This window comes from Syngnathus typhle, unplaced genomic scaffold (assembly GCF_033458585.1).
Source record: "Syngnathus typhle isolate RoL2023-S1 ecotype Sweden unplaced genomic scaffold, RoL_Styp_1.0 HiC_scaffold_196, whole genome shotgun sequence".
Classification (NCBI taxonomy): domain Eukaryota; kingdom Metazoa; phylum Chordata; class Actinopteri; order Syngnathiformes; family Syngnathidae; genus Syngnathus; species Syngnathus typhle.
In genome coordinates this window covers 64,438-72,500 of record NW_026872101.1, presented here as the reverse complement: position 1 = coordinate 72,500, position 8,063 = coordinate 64,438, and positions in this window count along the sequence as shown.

The following is an 8,063-nucleotide window of genomic DNA, read 5'->3' as shown; positions in this document are numbered from 1 at the left end:
CGACAACACATCCCGCGGTGCCGTCTGGTTAGGCAAGGGTTTGAGAAACAGCATTCGCGGTAGACCGGCGCGGCCGGCGGACACCCACGCGGCGTGCCGCAATCGGATCGCGCGCTCGGCCTCCGTTGATTTCCTCTAGGTGGGTGATTCGGGGCGTCTCGGTCTCGCTGCCGTTCGGTCGCGCCAAGGCCTGCGGGGGCGGCGCGTAGCGCACGCTCTCGCGGCGGCCGAGGCGCTAGAGTGCGACCCGCAAGTGGGGAGGAACCGTCCACCCAACGCCGGCGCGAGCCGGGGCCGGTGGGGGCCCTACCAAGGCGGGTCATGAGTGCCAGTCGGTCAGTTCGGGAGAAGGGGAGGGTACTCGGAGGCCCGCCGGGAGCAGACGGGGGTCCGGAAGCTGAGGGGGGTGAAGGACGGCGGCCGGGAGCAGACGGCCGTCCCCGGGAGGGGGTGTTCGTTCACGTGCGGACGCCGGGAGCAGGCGGCCGTCACGCGATTCTGCCAACCGTTCCTACCGGCCTGTGTTTAAGGAGGCGGCCGGTCCTCCGTCCTTGGATGGATAAGATTCGCAGATTTTCGCCCGGCCTGTGTTTAAGGAGGCGGCCGGTTCCCTCCTTCCTTCCTTTCTTGGATGTATAACATTCGCAGATTTTCGCCCGGCCGGTGGTTTAAGGAGGCGGCCGGTCCTCCCTCCTTGGATGTATAACATTCGCAGATTTTCGCCCGGCCTATGTTTAGTGAGGCGACCGGTCCTCCCTCCTTGGATGTATAACATTCGCATATTTTCGCCCGGCCGGTGGTTTAAGGAGGCGGCCGGTCCTCCCTCCTTGGATGTATAACATTCGCAGATTTTCGCCCGGCCTATGTTTAGTGAGGCGACCGGTCCTCCGTGGAGAGCGACCCGCAAGTGGGGAGGAACCGTCCACCCAACGCCGGCGCGAGCCGGGGCCGGTGGGGGCCCTACCAAGGCGGGTCTCATTGCCTGTCGGTCAGTTCGGGAGAAGGTGGGGGTACTCGGAGGCCCGCCGGGAGCAGACGGGGGTCCGGAAGGTGAGGGGGTGAAGGACGGCGGTCGGGAGCAGACGGCCGTCCCCGGGAGGGGGTGTTCGTTCACGTGCGGACGCCGGGAGCAGGCGGCCGTCACGCAATTCTGCCAACCGTTCCCACCGGCCTGTGTTTAAGGAGGCGGCCGGTCCTCCACGAGAAGAATTCTGCCAAACGTTCCACCGGCCTGTGTTTAAGGAGGCGGCCGGTCCTCCCCGTCGTTCCGCCGGCTTGTGTTTAAGGAGGCGGCCGGTCCTCCACGAGAAGAATTCTGCCAAACGTTCCACCGGCCTGTGTTTAAGGAGGCGGCCGGTCCTCCCCGTCGTTCCGCCGGCTTGTGTTTAAGGAGGCGGCCGGTCCTCCACTATTCCTTCCTTGGATGGAAAGCATGTAGCACTTTGAAAATTTTCGAGCACTGTGACACTTTGAAAATTTTCGAGAGTTTTTGTACTTAGAAAATTTTTCGCTCTTGCACTTCCAGAGTGCTTTGCGGTAGCTCCTAGGTTCGCTGTCCGAGCATGTGAACACTTTTTGGGGGGGAACACATCGCTAGAGACACCAGCCGCCTGGTTCTCGGGGCCAAAACTTGTGTTCCCCACACTCGTTCTGACTATATTTTGCGATTTGGGGGTAAAGGTAATGAGTACAGTGACTAGGGGGACCAACTCATCGTACTCTGGCGCACCAACAGACCAAAGCTGGTACTGCACTTACCCCTGGTACCCCAACGCCTGGTACCTGACGGGCGAGAGGCTGATTTTTCGCTATTTGCGGCCGACCGAGGGAACCAGACAAAGCGGACACTTTACGGCGCAAGAGCCGTTGGCACTTAGAAATTTTTCGACAAAGTTGGCGCGAGCTCCAGAAGGAGAGGCTGATTTTTCGCTATTTGTGGCCGACCGAGGGAACCAGGCAAAGCGGACACTTTACGGCGCAAGAGCCGTTGGCACTTAGAAATTTTTTGACAAAGTTGGCGCGAGCTCCAGAAGGAGAGGCTGATTTTTCGCTATTTGTGGCCGACCGAGGGAACCAGGCAAAGCGGACACTTTACGGCGCAAGAGCCGTTGGCACTTAGAAATTTTTTGACAAAGTTGGCGCGAGCTCCAGAAGGAGAGGCTGATTTTTCGCTATTTGTGGCCGACCGAGGGAACCAGGCAAAGCGGACACTTTACGGCGCAAGAGCCGTTGGCACTTAGAAATTTTTTGACAAAGTTGGCGCGAGCTCCAGAAGGAGAGGCTGATTTTTCGCTATTTGTGGCCGACCGAGGGAACCAGGCAAAGCGGACACTTTACGGCGCAAGAGCCGTTGGCACTTAGAAAATATTCGCCAAAGTTGGCACGAGCTCCAGAAGGAGAGGCTGATTTTTCGCTATTTGTGGCCGACCGAGGGAACCAGACAAAGCGGACACATTACGGCGCAAGAGCCGTTGGCACTTAGAAAATATTCGCCAAAGTTGGCACGAGCTCCAGAAGGAGAGGCTGATTTTTCGCTATTTGTGGCCGACCGAGGGAACCAGACAAAGCGGACACTTTACGGCGCAAGAGCCGTTGGCACTTGCGCGAGCTCCAGAAGGAGAGGCTGATTTTTCGCTATTTGTGGCCGACCGAGGGAACCAGACAAAGCGGACACTTTACGGCGCAAGAGCCGTTGGCACTTAGAAAATATTCGCCAAAGTTGGCACGAGCTCCAGAAGGAGAGGCTGATTTTTCGCCGTTTGTGGCCGACCGAGGGAACCAGACAAAGCGGACACTTTACGGCGCAAGAGCCGTTGGCACTTAGGCGAGCTCCAGAAGGAGAGGCTGATTTTTCGCTATTTGTGGCCGACCGAGGGAACCAGGCAAAGCGGACACATTACGGCGCAAGAGCCGTTGGCACTTAGAAAATATTCGCCAAAGTTGGCACGAGCTCCAGAAGGAGAGGCTGATTTTTCGCTATTTGTGGCCGACCGAGGGAACCAGGCAAAGCGGACACTTTACGGCGCAAGAGCCGTTGGCACTTAGAAATTTTTTGACAAAGTTGGCGCGAGCTCCAGAAGGAGAGGCTGGTTTTTCGCTATTTGTGGCCGACCGAGGGAACCAGGCAAAGCGGACACATTACGGCGCAAGAGCCGTTGGCACTTAGGCGAGCTCCAGAAGGAGAGGCTGATTTTTCGCTATTTGTGGCCGACCGAGGGAACCAGGCAAAGCGGACACATTACGGCGCAAGAGCCGTTGGCACTTAGGCGAGCTCCAGAAGGAGAGGCTGGTTTTTCGCTATTTGTGGCCGACCGAGGGAACCAGGCAAAGCGGACACATTACGGCGCAAGAGCCGTTGGCACTTAGGCGAGCTCCAGAAGGAGAGGCTGATTTTTCGCTATTTGTGGCCGACCGAGGGAACCAGGCAAAGCGGACACATTACGGCGCAAGAGCCGTTGGCACTTAGGCGAGCTCCAGAAGGAGAGGCTGATTTTTCGCTATTTGTGGCCGACCGAGGGAACCAGGCAAAGCGGACACATTACGGCGCAAGAGCCGTTGGCACTTAGGCGAGCTCCAGAAGGAGAGGCTGGTTTTTCGCTATTTGTGGCCGACCGAGGGAACCAGGCAAAGCGGACACATTACGGCGCAAGAGCCGTTGGCACTTAGGCGAGCTCCAGAAGGAGAGGCTGATTTTTCGCTATTTGTGGCCGACCGAGGGAACCAGGCAAAGCGGACACTTTACGGCGCAAGAGCCGTTGGCACTTAGAAATTTTTTTACAAAGTTGGCGCGAGCTCCAGAAGGAGAGGCTGGTTTTTTGCTATTTGTGGCCGACCGAGGGAACCAGGCAAAGCGGACACATTACGGCGCAAGAGCCGTTGGCACTTAGGCGAGCTCCAGAAGGAGAGGCTGATTTTTCGCCGTTTGTGGCCGACCGAGGGAACCAGGCAAAGCGGACACATTACGGCGCAAGAGCCGTTGGCACTTAGGCGAGCTCCAGAAGGAGAGGCTGGTTTTTCGCTATTTGTGGCCGACCGAGGGAACCAGGCAAAGCGGACACATTACGGCGCAAGAGCCGTTGGCACTTAGGCGAGCTCCAGAAGGAGAGGCTGATTTTTCGCCGTTTGTGGCCGACCGAGGGAACCAGGCAAAGCGGACACATTACGGCGCAAGAGCCGTTGGCACTTAGGCGAGCTCCAGAAGGAGAGGCTGGTTTTTCGCTATTTGTGGCCGACCGAGGGAACCAGGCAAAGCGGACACATTACGGCGCAAGAGCCGTTGGCACTTAGGCGAGCTCCAGAAGGAGAGGCTGATTTTTCGCTATTTGTGGCCGACCGAGGGAACCAGGCAAAGCGGACACTTTACGGCGCAAGAGCCGTTGGCACTTAGAAATTTTTTTACAAAGTTGGCGCGAGCTCCAGAAGGAGAGGCTGGTTTTTCGCTATTTGTGGCCGACCGAGGGAACCAGGCAAAGCGGACACATTACGGCGCAAGAGCCGTTGGCACTTAGGCGAGCTCCAGAAGGAGAGGCTGATTTTTCGCCGTTTGTGGCCGACCGAGGGAACCAGGCAAAGCGGACACATTACGGCGCAAGAGCCGTTGGCACTTAGGCGAGCTCCAGAAGGAGAGGCTGGTTTTTCGCTATTTGTGGCCGACCGAGGGAACCAGGCAAAGCGGACACATTACGGCGCAAGAGCCGTTGGCACTTAGGCGAGCTCCAGAAGGAGAGGCTGATTTTTCGCCGTTTGTGGCCGACCGAGGGAACCAGGCAAAGCGGACACATTACGGCGCAAGAGCCGTTGGCACTTAGGCGAGCTCCAGAAGGAGAGGCTGGTTTTTCGCTATTTGTGGCCGACCGAGGGAACCAGGCAAAGCGGACACATTACGGCGCAAGAGCCGTTGGCACTTAGGCGAGCTCCAGAAGGAGAGGCTGGTTTTTCGCTATTTGTGGCCGACCGAGGGAACCAGGCAAAGCGGACACATTACGGCGCAAGAGCCGTTGGCACTTAGGCGAGCTCCAGAAGGAGAGGCTGATTTTTCGCCGTTCGTGGCCGACCGAGGGAACCAGGCAAAGCGGACACATTACGGCGCAAGAGCCGTTGGCACTTAGAAAATATTCGCCAAAGTTGGCACGAGCTCCAGAATGAGAGGCTGATTTTTCGCCGTTTGTGGCCGACCGAGGGAACCAGGCAAAGCGGACACATTACGGCGCAAGAGCCGTTGGCACTTAGGCGAGCTCCAGAAGGAGAGGCTGATTTTTTCGCTATTTGTGGCCGACCGAGGGAACCAGGCAAAGCGGACACATTACGGCGCAAGAGCCGTTGGCACTTAGAAAATATTCGCCAAAGTTGGCACGAGCTCCAGAATGAGAGGCTGATTTTTCGCCGTTTGTGGCCGACCGAGGGAACCAGACAAAGCGGACACATTACGGCGCAAGAGCCGTTGGCACTTAGGCGAGCTCCAGAAGGAGAGGCTGATTTTTTCGCTATTTGTGGCCGACCGAGGGAACCAGGCAAAGCGGACACATTACGGCGCAAGAGCCGTTGGCACTTAGAAAATATTCGCCAAAGTTGGCACGAGCTCCAGAATGAGAGGCTGATTTTTCGCCGTTTGTGGCCGACCGAGGGAACCAGGCAAAGCGGACACATTACGGCGCAAGAGCCGTTGGCACTTAGGCGAGCTCCAGAAGGAGAGGCTGATTTTTTCGCTATTTGTGGCCGACCGAGGGAACCAGGCAAAGCGGACACATTACGGCGCAAGAGCCGTTGGCACTTAGAAAATATTCGCCAAAGTTGGCACGAGCTCCAGAATGAGAGGCTGATTTTTCGCCGTTTGTGGCCGACCGAGGGAACCAGACAAAGCGGACACATTACGGCGCAAGAGCCGTTGGCACTTAGGCGAGCTCCAGAAGGAGAGGCTGATTTTTCGCTATTTGTGGCCGACCGAGGGAACCAGGCAAAGCGGACACTTTACGGCGCAAGAGCCGTTGGCACTTAGAAAATATTCGCCAAAGTTGGCACGAGCTCCAGAAGGAGAGGCTGATTTTTCGCCGTTTGTGGCCGACCGAGGGAACCAGACAAAGCGGACACATTACGGCGCAAGAGCCGTTGGCACTTAGGCGAGCTCCAGAAGGAGAGGCTGATTTTTCGCTATTTGTGGCCGACCGAGGGAACCAGGCAAAGCGGACACTTTACGGCGCAAGAGCCGTTGGCACTTAGAAAATATTCTGAAATTCTCACCGACCTCCGTGGTGGAGAGGCCGAATTTTCGACATTCGTGGCCGACCGGGGAACCGTCGCCACTCGGACAACTTGTGCGGCAGCCCTCGGTGATTTTAGGACCGCTTTTTCACCCTCGCTGTCCGACCGGAGAACCGTCGTAGCTCGGACAGTTCGTGTGCCAGCATCCGCTGGCACTTAGAAAATTTTAAAAAAGAAAAAAATAGTCTTCTGCATATACGTTCTGACTATATTTTGCGATTAGGGGGTAAAGGTAATGAGTACAGTGACTAGGGGGACCAACTCATCGTACTCTGGCGCACCAACACGCCAAGGTTGGTACTGCACTTAGGCTGATTTTTGCGCTATTCGCGGCCGACCGGGGAACCAGCGCGGAGCGGACACATTACGGCGAATGAGCCGTTGGCACTTAGAAAATTTTTGAGCTTTTTTCGAACTTCCGTGAGGCTGATTTTGCGCTATTCGCGGCCGACCGGGGAACCAGCGCGGAGCGGACACATTACGGCGAATGAGCCGTTGGCACTTAGAAAATTTTTGAGCTTTTTTCGAACTTCCGTGAGGCTGATTTTGCGCTATTCGCGGCCGACCGGGGAACCAGCGCGGAGCGGACACATTACGGCGAATGAGCCGTTGGCACTTAGAAAATTTTTGAGCTTTTTTCGAACTTCCGTGAGGCTGATTTTGCGCTATTCGCGGCCGACCGGGGAACCAGCGCGGAGCGGACACATTACGGCGAATGAGCCGTTGGCACTTAGAAAATTTTTGAGCTTTTTTCGAACTTCCGTGAGGCTGATTTTGCGCTATTCGCGGCCGACCGGGGAACCAGCGCGGAGCGGACACATTACGGCGAATGAGCCGTTGGCACTTAGAAAATTTTTGAGCTTTTTTCGGACTTCCGTGTGGAGCTTTGGGGCCGTTCCGCCTAACTTTTTATGCCCGATTAGGCTTCCAGGGAGGCGGCTAAGCATTATTGACCAATCATGGAGCTTTTTTGGGACTTCCGTGTGGAGCTTTGGAGCCGTTCCGCCTAACTTTTTATGCCCGATTAGGCTTCCAGGGAGGCGGCTAAGCATTATTGACCAATCATGGAGCTTTTTTGGGACTTCCGTGTGGAGCTTTGGGGCCGTTCCGCCTAACTTTTTATGCCCGATTAGGCTTCCAGGGAGGCGGCTAAGCATTATTGACCAATCATGGAGCTTTTTTGGGACTTCCGTGTGGAGCTTTGGGGCCGTTCCGCCTAGCTTTTTATGCCCGCTTAGGCTTCCAGGGAGGCGGCTAAGCATTATTGACCAATCATGGAGCTTTTTTGGGACTTCCGTGTGGAGCTTTGGGGCCGTTCCGCCTAGCTTTTTATGCCCGATTAGGCTTCCAGGGAGGCGGCTAAGCATTATTGACCAATCATGGAGCTTTTTTGGGACTTCCAGCCGGTGCTTTGGGGGCCTTCCCCCTCACTTTCTACGCCCGATTGGGCTTCCAGGGACGCGGCTAAGCATTTTTAACAGAAATGGAGCTTTTTGCGGAGCTCCAGCCGGTGCCACCGGCAGGCCGTGCACGCGGACGAGATGACCGAAAGAAGCTCCAGGAGAGCGGATGGACGCTTTTTAAGCACCGAGGCGGAGATCGCGGAGCTTTAATAGACTTCCAGCGGGCCCAAAGCGGCCAGGCAGACGGCGCAGCGCGACCTGGTACCTCGCACGGGACGCATCGCCCCCCCCGCGCACAGTTCCAGGGGGCCGGGATGACGTTTCAAAGCTGCCGCTGCAGCTGCGGCGGGGAGTGGCCTCCCTCCGGTGGACACGACGAGTAAATGACACCGGCCGCTGACG